Source organism: Danio rerio, chromosome 17 (genome assembly GCF_052040795.2).
Source record: "Danio rerio strain M-AB ecotype USA chromosome 17, GRCz13ab, whole genome shotgun sequence".
Taxonomy (NCBI): domain Eukaryota; kingdom Metazoa; phylum Chordata; class Actinopteri; order Cypriniformes; family Danionidae; genus Danio; species Danio rerio.
Window position 1 is genome coordinate 49,487,910 of NC_141037.1, and position 14,026 is coordinate 49,501,935.

At 36.9% G+C, this 14,026-nt stretch overlaps 1 protein-coding gene across 2 annotated transcripts in view; it reads left to right on the top strand.

The window, feature by feature from the left end:
• pgfb (placental growth factor b) overlaps positions 1-14,026 on the top strand; it is a 57,166-nt gene that overhangs the window by 6,489 nt on the left and 36,651 nt on the right. The gene's annotated exons all lie outside the window — the stretch shown is intronic.

The window sequence follows — 14,026 nt, forward strand, 5'->3', positions numbered from 1 at the left end:
CTAAAAATTGTGTGTGTGTGTGTGTGTGTGAGTGAATGCGTGAGTGTATGGGTGTTTCCCAGTACTGGGCTGCAGCTGGAATTGTTGGAGGTTAATTTTGCTGCGGTGACCTCTGATAAATTAGTGACTAAGCCAAAGGAAATTAAATGTTTTGTTGAACAAAAGGGCAAAAAGCAATGGGGCCACACATTATCAGCACGATGATTGGCCTGATCCCCTGTCAATCAATCTACCTACAAATGGTCAAATGCATTGCTTCCCTGATATTTACAAATCTTCTTCCACGACTTTGTGGGATAGTAAAGATAGACACAAAATTCATATGAATTTATTCATGAATTTTCTTTTTGGCTTAGTCCCTTTATTAATCTAGGGTCCCCACAGCGGAATGAACCGTCAACTTATCCAGCATATGTTTTACGCAGCGGATGCCCTTCCTGCTGCAACTCATCACTGGGAAAAATCCACACTCATACACTACAGCCAACTTAGCTTATTCAATTCACCTTTACCATGTCTTTGGACTTGTGGGGGAAACCATGGGCACCTGGAGAAAACCGACGTGAACACGAGGAGAGCATGCAAACTCAGAACAGAAATGCCAACTGACCCAGTAGAGACTCGAACCAGTGGCCTTCTTGCTATGAGACGACAGCGCTACCCACTGTGCCACCGCATCGCTCCATTAATATGAATTAATATACATAATTTTAACACATGGTAATTGTGACGCCCATATTTTAAAAAGGACCACTCTGAACAAATAAGTTCAAATTGGCTAGATAAATCACTTGTACAATAATGCATCTGGCCATTTTAAGCTTTGTGGTTTGTTACAGAATCCAACATTCTTGTGGCCGTTTGAACGAGTGCTCTTATATTTGGTATTTTTTCCAACTTTAAATAATTATCTAAAGAAATCTAGTGCCAAAATGCACAGATGCATTACATTACAGTCTCGATTAAAAGACAAATTGTATTTAATGCATCTTTCGAATTCAGTGCATCAAGCATGAAACCCCCTTTAAATGGCTTACTCATGTGCAAGCTTAGTTGATGGAAAAGATCATTCGATGCACCAAAAATTTTCCAGTATTCCACTTGCACTTCTTCGATGCTTAAATACAAAGCTTCAGTCTTCAGTCTGTGAATTTTAATGTACCAGAGCGCACACACACACACACACAAACACACACACACACAAACACACACACAAACACAAACACACACACAAACACAAACACACACACACACACAAGAAGGCTGTCCCGTTTAGTGCCAGGTGAAGCTATTTTGAAGCTGATACTGAAACTTTATTAAAGCAAGATTAGCCACCTACAGTACTGCTACTTGGTGCAATGCAGTCAGATCACCTTTTACCCCTGGTGGAATGAAATGTAGTTCCCAGTGGACCAGGACAGAGTCTATGCAGAATAATGAATTCTCCCTCCCAAGCTTCACAAGGGATAGATGTCTTCTTTGTGCTGTTTGTCTTACCCGTCCTTCTTGCTCATCTGCTCTGTTAACCATCTCTGGAGAAAGCAAACAGAAAAAGAAAGTAAATATTGCCCATGTGGTTGTGAGGAACATTTATAGATGTCTTGTCCTGGACGCTCGTGTCGGGTGGAGTTTTCTTGAAATATACACTGAGTCAGACACTGACAAAGTTTTCTGTGTGTCGTTGTGTGGCATAAGCTTACTGTACGTGTCAGATTTGATGATGTGTCATAATGGCAGATAAGTTGTTGTTTTTTCTACATCATTGTGATTAGACAAAATAAGATTCTGACCTTATGATAACCTTGGATAAAATATCAAGGTATTTTGATTACTGCTTGTTTTAGATCTTTTTTTTAATGTCTGATTAATAAAGACAACTTGTTTCCCCATTGAACGCATCGTTTATTTTAACAAACAATTAAAATATTTGCAAACATTAAAGATGTCAGGTCAAATAATTAAAATAAATCATTGACTTCTGCTGTCTTCATTAGTTTCAAAAACACAGATTTCCTTACAACTTGAATATTTTGTTTCTTTAAGTATAAAGTAAGCTACTGCACTATTCACATCCATGGCATGCGTAATAGTTGGTTTATAAGCGATTTGCTTTTCGAATGTATCCTGAATGTGGATGATGCGAATGGGCCTTTTTTACTGGAGATACTGTAACCCTTAAAGATTCAAGAAACCCTTTAGTACTTTTTTTGAGATTTTAACAGATTTGTTTGTGTTGAGCATCAGTTAAGACAATGTTAGTACCTGTAAGCTTTAATTGTGGGGAAAACTGGATAATGTCAAGCTTTTTTTTTTAATATTATATATATTTTTTCTTAAAGCAACAAAGAGCGATACAAAAAGCAACAGCAATTATAAAGACAAAACAGAAAAAAAAAATCATAATAAAATAAAAATAAAAGGGACACAAGACAGAAAAAAGGTATTAAAACCATTATTACATCAGTTCCTCTAATATTATACATGGGTCAACAATGTTACACCTATATATCTAGGCCAGTGGGCGCAGGCAATATGGTGATCTTGCAGACGACAACAGGGTTATACCATTTAATGTGGAGCTTTTGTCAGCTAATTTCAGCTTCCGGGTTTAAAATGATTTTTTAGGGCGGGATCAAAATCGGTGACGTAGCGCAAAACTGCAAGTGCAAAGATGACTGGTCGGTTTCTCATTATTATTTAAAGCGGAGTTTTCTTATCCTATAAGAAGAGCTAGCTTCTTAATTATTCATGACTGCACGTGTTTCCGATGGCAAGACAGACCTGCCAGTGCCAAGCTGTGAGACCCTATGTTGATGACTGGGTGAGACAGCATCCACGGACCCACAGCACACAGTATTTAGCCGTTCATGAAGGCTCGTATGTATTTGTTTTCATGATCCATGGGGTTTGTTGCATGTTTTTCATCACAATCCTGTCAAAGCTGTTTGTGTGCAGCAAGCTTTTTTGTCGAGAGAGCAGTACGAGTATGGCGGAGAATGGTGGACTTTGTCCTTTATCAGTGGAGTTTGTTCACATTTAGACACATCGCCGTGCTGCTGTGTTCGCTTCAATCCTCCAGATTGCCAGCAGGGCTAATGGTAAAAATAGACCAGGCAAGAGACCTGCTGCACTGAGTCTGCATTCAGACCCGGGGATTGAGGAAAAAGTCCTCATTTATAGTGTTTACATAAACCCGATTATCTTTATAATGATATAAATTGTGGTTATCTGTATATGAAATTACAAATGACAATTGTAACAGAGAATTCAATTTCTGATTATTTCTTAGCATTTTAACTTTGTAAGCTATAAAATCATGTCTCAAGGTTTGTGTGTCATTTTGTGAGCTAACTGACAACAGCTGTTCGCTCCCTTCCTTCTCCCCTGCTGGCCACGCCCACTCCTGCCTCTGATTGTGGAGCTCCATGCTGATTATGATGCATTATTTGAAAAAATTCGGAGGTAGACTTGAACCGAAAGTGGGGGGTGTCATGGCCCTTTAAAGACTAAATACTGTAGCACAGTAATAAAAACATGTAAAAACAAACAAACTTACATTTACTATAGAATTGGTACAACAGAAAACTTCAGCGTATTTAAAACCTTGACATTTCCAAATCAGTCTTAATGAAATCATTCCAGTTGATGAATCTGAGCATAATGTTTAACTGGCTGGTAAGTATTGCTATTGGTAATAGAGCAGAAGCTTCGAATCTGACTTGATCATGCACACAGTGTTTGAATATCGTATACATTGCAGAGTTTAGCTCTATACAACTATTCCTTCTCATTCTTCAGCCTCCACATCAAAATTCCTGAAAGCAAACAAAGTCATGGTGCCCCAGGATTGGCCAGCCCAGTCACCAGACATCAACATTATTGAGCATGTCTCTGGGGTAAGATGGAGAAGGCATTGAAGATGAATCTAAGAATCTAGATGAACTCTGGGAGTCCTGCAAGAACGCTTTCTTTGCCATTCCAGATGACTTTATTAATAAGTTATTTGAGTCATTGCAGAGATGTATGGATGCAGTCCTCGAAGCTCATGGGAGTCAGACACAATAGTAACTCTTTTTCCACTGCACCAAGACTTTATATTCTATACAGTACATTATTTCTGTTAAGTGACGAGACTTTTGTCTAAGCACAGTCAGACCTTACTGTCCTAATTCAATAATTAAAAATCAAGGCATGATCATATTTTATTTTGGTAAAATAAGCGTAATGTATAGGTCTTTGTCTTTCATTTCAGCCACTTCTGAAGCCAAATGGTCAACTAGAAGTCAAGTTATTAGTTGTTGTTGCTAAAACTTGGATATGTACAAGACTTTTGTCAGGTAGTGTATTTAAAGATGTGCACACTAACCAGTCTTACTGTTTTTTTGTTTTGTTTTTGGAGACATGGGGCCCTATCATACACCCGGCACAATGCGACGCACACAATTGTTGTTTGCTACAGTAGTTTCAGCTCGGCGCAAAAGTCGTTTTGCAGCATGCTGTTTAAATAGCAAATAGATTTGCTCTCATATGTGCGCCCATAAGCTTTCTGGTCAAAAAAAGGAGGTGTGTTAAGGCGCATTGCTGGTGCATTGCTATTTTGAGCAACTAAAATAGTCTATACAATAGACCAGCTTAGAGGAGGTCTAAAGTCCAACGCAGTGCATGTCAGTTGTGCACCTCGCTTAAACATTGCTTAATACACACAGGATGTACAGCAATACGCAAATGTCTTTAAAAATGAAAAAGAATTAAATGATTAAAATATTACAAAAATTATTATTTTCTAACCTACATAAATATAAAAACCACCGCCTCCATGCCTTCTTCATCTCGGGGGGCTTTTTTAGTTTATTCATGACAATTTGCTTTTGTATAATGTTATTATTAGCAGTAGTATTAATTATATGCTTATTTATATTTGTTTTAATAAAAACTAGCTTTGCCCACCTGTCAGGTTTTAGACCATAAGGGGCACAAGTTTTTTGACCCTTCTTCGTTATTATTGTTCATTTATTGGTTTGCTGGAAATTAAAACAAAATTTAGAAATAGCTTTAAAAAAATCTGAGCTTAACAAACTAAATTAATCATGTATAGGCTAATGGATGTCGGTGCGTACAACACGTTTCCCTATCCACGAGAGTGAAAGTGAAAGTAAAGAATGAGGAGGCTCATCTCTCATTCTTGTGCTACAGATGCTCTGTTTAATTGTTTTCTCTCTAGTGAACATTCAGTTTTTCCACTTACAAAGCACGCCATGTAAATAGCAAATGCACTACGGCACAACTGACTCTTAAAGGGAATGGGAGATGAAACTCTGATTGGTTTATTCTTAAAACACACCTATAACTCATTAAGAGAATAAGCTCAACCCTGTTAGACCATGAGCCGGGGCGCAAAGTGGATTTTTCCGCCCTTAAAATAGCAAAACTGGATTTTGACACACCCTTAATGCTTTTGCGCCCTGCGCTTTGGACTTTGCGCCTAGATCGTCAAAATAGAGACCTTAGAGACTCTATTTATGTTTCAGGACCCAAACTGCTTATAAGGTTTTGTGCTGCACTGTCTGTATTTATCAAGTAGTAAAAATGCCTCATCCCATTAACAAAACAAGGCATCTGTGGATGAAGGACCACTGTCCTGCTGCACTTTATAGGCAGTGGAAAGAGAAGTCTAACCTGACTCAAGTTGTTTTTTATTATCAACAGCTCCACCGTTTCTACACATAATATGAGCAAAGGCATTTTTGTTGCATTATGTGGAGTATTGCAGTATCTTATTGATGACAAAGCAGATGATCTTGTTCACAGATGTATTCATTCCAGATTAAATTGCAGAACGGTGCAAAAGCGAATCAATAAATCAATGTGTTCTTCCTGTATTTGCTCTACCGCATCTGGAAATTCTCCAACTTTAGCTCCATGAAACAAAGAGAACACTAAATTACACCTCTATACTATGCTCCTAGAGGATTATGTGAGAGAGAGAGAGCAAGAAAGAGAGAGAGATTAGGGAAGTATATTTAATCTCTGTATTCATTCTTTAAATTAGACAAATTTTCAAATGAATCTAGTTTTAATAAAGCATTATTTTTGAAGGTCTGCTGAGAAAAGCCTAAATCATAAATAACAAATAATATAGTAGTTTTTGAACCAAACTAAAGTAACAACACAGGCTCATTGTGAAAACTTACTCCTGTCTATATTCCTGTCTAAATTATGAAGCCAGAGCTACATATTGTCTGCAATTAGTTTTTAAAAAGAATACTATGGGGCATTGTATGGAGGATATGACGCAGCTAATGGCTTCTGTTTCTGTTCCTGCAACCGGCTGACTGCTTACCTTCGTTTGGACGTTTTTTGCGCTGCAGTTTGCCCAGTAGTTCGCTGCATACATCGGTGGACTTGAAACCGAGAGAAGAATTGACCGCGACAAAACAGAAAGCAGGTAAAACAACAACAAAGACAAAAATAAAATAAACAAGTAAATAACTGGGTGAGAATGTGGTAAGATCTGAAAACATGGCAAAAATCAGGTGGTCGTGAGGGCTTTTCTCTTTGCTTTCTGAATTGCTTTTGAAAACACTGTTGGTTGGGATTAGGAAAGAGGTGCTCGGGTCAGTCAGTGCTTTTGAAAACACTATCAGTTGGGTTTAGGGAAGAGAGTTGGTGGGGGGATCAATCGGTCCTACAGTCAGTCAGTCGACAGCGGACTCTGGTGGATTTATGTTTGAAGCAGGCGCAAATAGCACTCATTAAAGAACTTTGAGACCTGATAAAGCATAAACAGCAGCCCCTGGTAGATTTGTGAAAACAAAGACTGCAAAAATGTAGCTGCTGGGACATATTTCATGATCTCAAATGTATATAGAGGTATGTATAAGTAATGAGCCTGGGTTGCATAGTAAAGTGTATTATACTGTATATATTATAGAATTTGCAACACTTTGTTAATTGATGCTACGGCATACTGTAGTATTAACTATAGTTAACTAATAAACACTGTGGAATACTTTAGTTTTAATACAGTAAAATAGTTTATTGTAACTACCCTATTGATGTAGAAACCTACAATATTGAGTTATTTGTTTATGGGCCGTTTTTCATCTACCGCCACTTTTAGCCTAGGGAGGTTGAGTAAAAAAAAAAAAACTTTATTTTAAAATAATGTAACCTCACAAGTTTAAACAATTTGTTTAGTTTTGAGATTTGTAAGAGGACAAACTTAGATAATAAGAGAAACTCTTTTTTTCTATCGTGAACTAAACAAATGTCAATTCCAGCACATCTCAATATACAGATTTTATTTCAAAATGAAATAAATGATGGCAGTCAAACATTGTCTAAGTTCATTTTTGTATCTAGTTTAACCGATCTTTCCAAAATATACATAATAACTATACATTTGTCGATGAAAAAAAATAGTTGTATGCTGAATTGTACACCTGTCACACTCTAAAATTTCATTTTAATTTGGTTAAGAGTTTATTAGAAAATAAATAAACTCAATTTGTATTTTAAATAGAGCATGAACTCATACATTGTGAATACATACAATGTGATGAGAACTTTTTAAATACTTTTTTTTAAATGTGTGTTGTGATGGAAATTACATTTTAACAGTTTATTGTGAAAAAAAGGAAAAAAAAAGCTTCACTGATTAGCTTTGAATTGATACTAGTCTTTTATGTATACATCACACTCTTATTTACCTTCATTTTGTTTAGTTTTTAAAAACATCTTTAAAGGTACAACATGTTTGGAAATGACATAGAATAAATGTATTTTTTATCAAGTGTTGTTGATAAAAAATTAAATTTATTTTCATCTTGAACATGTTCTTAGATGTCACTATTCATTTTCATAGAAACCACCTAAATAATCTTTCACACAAACCTTTTAAAGCGACATTACAGTGTTGTGGTGGAAATGACACTGATACTGTGTGACACCTAAATTTTGTATAAAGAATCTAATTGATAAAAGTCTCACATTAATAACTATCAAATATTTAAATTATTTCACTAGTGCTTAATTAAGATAAATTAATAGATACCAGATAAATAATATTTAAAAATGTTGTTTTCATTGTTGAAATTTAAAACTCTGGGTGTGCGACAAGGTGAAAACAGTAATTTTGACACTTTAAAGAAGGATGAAAAATATAAAAATAGAAAGGTAGTACATTTTTTTTATAGTAGGTTTCAGTGTTAGTTTGACAAAGAAAGAGGAATTTAAACAAAATTATATCTATTTTTGGATATATGATCAAAGGACATAAAAGTGCCGTAGTTGAGTAATTACCCTTATATTGCTATAGTTGTAACCACAGAATTATCATAACCAACTAATTCACTAATACACTAGGATTTATTATAGATTACTATAGTATTTTTTAAAATATAAGAATCTGCATGTATGTGTACTTTAAACCCTTGATGAGAATTCCCATGCCTATGCTTGATTTACACTCTTTCAAAATAGAATGCATTCATACTAGTAGAATATCACATGACTGGAAAGACCAAACAGCCAGTAGAGTGGAGGAACTATGACTTCACTTTGTAGGCTAATCGGCTGCTAGCATAAAACTGGTTCCATCATGAAAATTCCTGTGGGAGTTTCCCATAGGCTTTTCGAAGATTGCAAATAATAAGTACTGTGTTCAAACACTGTTCATTACACTTACACGTTTTGTCCAGTCGGATAATCCTCACACGAAAATACAACTTTGAGCACTTTTGGATCTTAAATACAAACGCAAGAACATTAGGCTATTAACGGACTACAGAGCCCTCGGGGCGCTCGCCTGTGACGTCAGCCCCACCCTGCTACAGACAACTTTTCAAGCTCATTTTTAGAAATATTGTCCATGACAAAGAGTTAATCTCTCTGTTTATTATATTATAATCCACACTATATATTATAAACAAATAAATACGCAGTAAATAAATAAATACATAGACATATGTGTCTTTTGGATCGTTTTTACGTGGGATTCGGTGGGAAATACATCTGTTTTGCTTTACGGTTGTTCTAAAAGTTTTGAAACTGTGTGTATAAATCTGCCTAACGTTACATATTATTATCATAAGACATATTTAAATAAGTGTATCGCTCACGTGCACACAGCCTGCTTACCTTAACAGACGACAGAAATGAGGCATGAGGAACAAGTCTATCAAATGCCTGCAAGTTCCATCATCATGGACACAGAGCAAGATTCAATATTCCTTTTGTGTCATTAAGTACAGCAAAAAGCAGCCCATACAGTCACATCTGTTATACATTTTATAGAGGAGTGTAAATATTGCAGTTATGACAGAGTTAAATGTGTTCAAATGAAGAAAAAAAAAGGCGAAAAAGCACTTGATCACGTGAAAATGACAGATAACATGCATGTATTTGACACATTTATTCATACGTTTGCATTACTGAGAGCAGGACAAAGACAGGCTGCACTAGTAAGCAGTATCTTCATAATTTGTTTATTAAAATAAATGATCAACAAATGAGTTTGTCTCGACAGCCTTTACAAGTGAAGGAATTATCTACACACAATGTGAATTCTCAATTATAATAATACAACAAACTATAAAATAATACTCATGAATATACATAAATAATAGAAAAATCCAACTGCCCAACACAAACGGGCTGCGCTCCAGACCAGATCAGCTCGTATAATCAGATCAGACGTATAATGTCTCCGACACCGCCTGTAGTCCCATTTAGCAACTTGATAGCAACCGTCTTTTTAAAAAATTCAAGAGTGTGCTGTAACTGATGTGTTTTATGTCGTAGAACAAAACGAGAAAGTATCTTGAGTTGGTGTTAGCCATGAACCTTATTTAAGCAATTTTACTGAAACCCCATTGAAAAAACCCATTGACTTTGGGACGAGGGAACCGGAACTGCTAAAATGCTAACTCACTTCCGGGTTTTTGCATACAAATTGACGTCGTAGTTCCTCCACTCTATTAGATTTGAGAACTAGAACAAACTGTTGTATAAATACCATTATGCCGTTTTTTTCCACATTGGGTCACTAGCCTGAACTTTTTTTTTTTGGGGTCCATGTGAATGCAACTACTCTCTGTAATGGTTATATCTGCTGATATTGAAGATGTACAGTATAAAAGGCATTTCACAGACTTTTATAAGTCTTTTTAGTGAATAATCTCTGATTATTATTTCTAGGTAAATAGGCCAGTTAAAAAGGGTCATGCTGTTAAATATATCCACACTTGTCTCATTTCATGATACTGTAGATTCCTTGATTGCTTTAGCAAATGTGCAGGTTCATTCGTTCATTGCTAATTTTGAAGCTATTCTATTTTCCTATTTTCCTGTGTTGTTTTATCTTCCTGTCTCCGGTGTCATGTGCGGTGTGTTCTTCCATAGTCTTTCCTCCATGTGTTCATACATTCTCCCCTTTGGGGGTCATGCAGCATGCCATCTTTCATTTCCTTCCTCAATGGATCATGAACATTGTCTCTCTCCATTCACGTAACATTATATTCCGCTGTTCTCCATATTTGTGTTAGATCTTAATCCCCCTGGACGGGACGGTGGGTTTGGAATATTTTAAAAGCTTTGTGTTAATTCACAGATTCTAGCTTCCTGTTATAGTGAACGTCCTGTGTCTGTTTTAAAAACATCATGGTCATGCCAGCTGTGTTAGATATTTTGGTCATCTGATCTTATGTCAGACCATGTTATTGGCAGTGTCCCCTCTAAGCGCATTTGTGGAGAAAAAATAAAAACTTGTTGATCGTTGAATCTCAACCAAATGAATGAGCAGTGGTAGAGGGTGCAATGCAGGCTCTGAGCAATCTTTGTGAAATTTGGAGACTATTTGCACATGATCCAGTTTATTTCTCATTTCTATTTAATGCCAGTAGGAAGTGTATAGGCCATTGCTTTTGAATGACATCCTCATATCTGCATACACATGGTGCTCTATTTTAATGATCTAGGTGCAAAGTCTAAAGCATATAGCACAAATGCATTAAGGGTGTGTCAAATTCCACTTTTGCTGTTTTAATGATGGAAAAATATGCTCTGGCGCATAGCCAACAGGGATGTGCTTATTCTCTTAATGAGTAATAGGCTGAGTAATCCACCTTCCCCCTTCTCTAAACCCAACCAATAGTGTTATAAAAAGTACAGAATCTCCTCTATGTGTCTCCACTAACATACATGGCGAGCTAACTGGACAAACTGGTAACAGCCGGAAAGCTGTCCATACAGGGGTAAGCAGTCAGCTGGTAATCGCGAAAAGTAATGGCATCATACCGCCCGTATCATTCATTTAAAAAATGAAATGCAGTCGTACGTACTTCTGGATACATAGTTCATTTTCTCCAGAAATGTATATAGGGCTACGCTTTTAGAATGAGCCCATGTTGATAATTGGTGTGTTTTGAGCATAACGTGCATTAAACCGATCTCATCTCACATTCCCTTTAAGAGTCAGTTGCGCATTTGGCACATTTGCTAATTACATGACAGAAAAACTGAATGCTTCACTAGCGAGAAAACGCTAAAAGGATAAAGAACGAGCCTCCTCCATTCTGCCTCTTTACTTTCTCTTTAACTTTTAAGAAGCTTTTTAAGACTCACCTTTTTAGTAGTGTTTTTAATGTGTGATCTATTGTCATTTTACTTATTGTTATATATTCCTATTTTATTGTTTTTACTGTTTTATTGTTTTTGTCTTGTATGCGCTTTGAGCTTGAGAAAAGCACATTACAAATAAAATGTATTAATACTATTAATAATTCTTTACTTCTTTCCTTTTGTGGAGTAAGTAAACGGTGGAAGCTCTCTCCACTAAAGAAATCCTTTAAACTACATATGGTCAATTTCAGTTTCTCAAAATAGCAATGCGCCAAACATGCACCTTAACACACCATCTTTTTAGACTAGTACACCAATGAGTCCACAAATAGATTTGCTATTTAAACACTGTGGTTCAAAACGTGGAAATTAGAGATGCGCTAGTCTGAAAATAGCAACAAATAGTGCCAATCACATCTTGCACCTTATTGCGCTGGATGTATGATAGGGCCCATGAAATCTCTAGTCTTTCACAGTGCTCCTGTGTGAAATTGATCATCTCTTCATTGACTGTAGTTGGTTATTATTCTTAATTCTGTAGCCAAGTATTTTTAGACCTTTCAGTCAGGTTTAGGTCAGGACTCTAGTTTGGCCATTTGAGGATTTGTCTGTTTTTAGCTTTACTCTATTGACCTTATTCTAAAATGTGGAAGTGCGCCTGTTTTCGCGATTGTTTTAGAACTTCCGATTCAGTCGCCTATGGGAGAAATGAGTAGGAATAATAACCGGCAGAAAACAGTCAAACTACTTGTTCTACAAACAAACGTTTGCATGACTATATAGACCAAGTAGAATAATATAATGAGTAAATATCAGTTTGCAACATCAAACAGCGAAACGAGCAGTTTTTAACGTATAAAAATGAATGGAAGTGAATAAGACCGGAAGTCTTGAGCCAAAAAGATTCTAATGGCTGCGCCCGCTCGTTGGCGAAGAATAAGGTGAATTGGCAGTGTGACAGTTCTCACTGTCCTATTTTATTTATTTATCCTAATTACCCTGATTTATTGGGAACAGCTGTTTTAATTGAGTCAATAGATGAAAAACAGAGACTCTCTGCTGCTGGTTTGTGGACAGTTATGGCTAAAAAAAAAGGAGTGAGGACCTACGGGTGCACATTATGGCTGCTCACAAATCAGAAAGCACTATATCTAAATGTTTTGGAGTTCCAGTGTCTACAGTGTAAAGTTTTATTACAAAAATACAAGATCTTTAGAAAGCCAAAAGTGCACCTGTGCTTACCTGGGGCCTCATGTAACAACGCTGCGTACGCACAAAAACTTTATGTACGCCAGATTTCACGCTCACGTTTGGATTTACTAACCATGAAATGAACGTGAGAATGTGCGTTGGTCCACGCCAACTTCATGTCTGGCATACGTGCATTTCTTGTGTGTGTTTGTTTTATTTCCATTGGCGACTAATAGAGGCAACTATGTTAAATTGCACACAACAAAGTATCTTTGGGCCGAGCAATGGCAGCTGTATGGGATGGGATCATCCGCATGTCTAGCAGGTATATAAAGTTTCCATACCATGCAGTTGACCAGCCAAACATTAAAGGGCAGTTTGCAGCGATCGCTGGTTTTCCTAATGTAATCGGAGCAATCAACTGCACGCACATTGCTATAAAGGCTCCATCTGAAGACGAATTTGCACACGTGAATTAGAAACATTTCCTTTCAATAAATGTGCAAATAATATGTGTTGCTCAAATGCGCTTAACAAATATTGTAGCAAGGTGGCCTTAGTCAAACCATGATTAATGTATCCTCACAAACAGCATGGTTAGGATGAGGCTCCAAGGTGGCGAGCACTCGGTCAGTTGTAGAGCGGGCAATTGGGCAGCTGCAATGCCGGTGCCGCTGCCTTGATAAAAGTGGAGGTGTGCTGCTATACCACCCTAACAAAGTGTTCCTCTAATACATCTGTGTCTCCCACAGACACAGATACTACTCCAGACAGTAAAGTGTCACCCACAATTGAGGTAACTCTTTCCTCAAAGGGTGTTAGTTCAGCATCCCCTGTTTCCCTGCCTGTTCGGTCCACATTTTGATGGTGTGCTGCTGTTCTCCTCTTAACCTGCATCTTTACATGGGACTATTTCTTTTTTTAATTCACTCACAGTGCAATAATTAGACCCCACTGCATTAACCACGTCAGCTAAACTCTCCGACTCTATTTTTTTTCTTTTGTTATTAATTCCGGAGGACAAACTTGCAATCAACATCATTTTTCTCTGGTCTACCTCTGATAGGAGCACCTCCAATTCATATTCTGCGAAGTTTCTTTTTTGCCTGCTTTTGCCATTGCTTTTTCGAGTCATTACCATTAGTGGGATTCCGCTTATGCAGTGTTTCATAAATCAGTTTTTTTTACTGTGTGCGCACATTTACAGCTTTGTCCT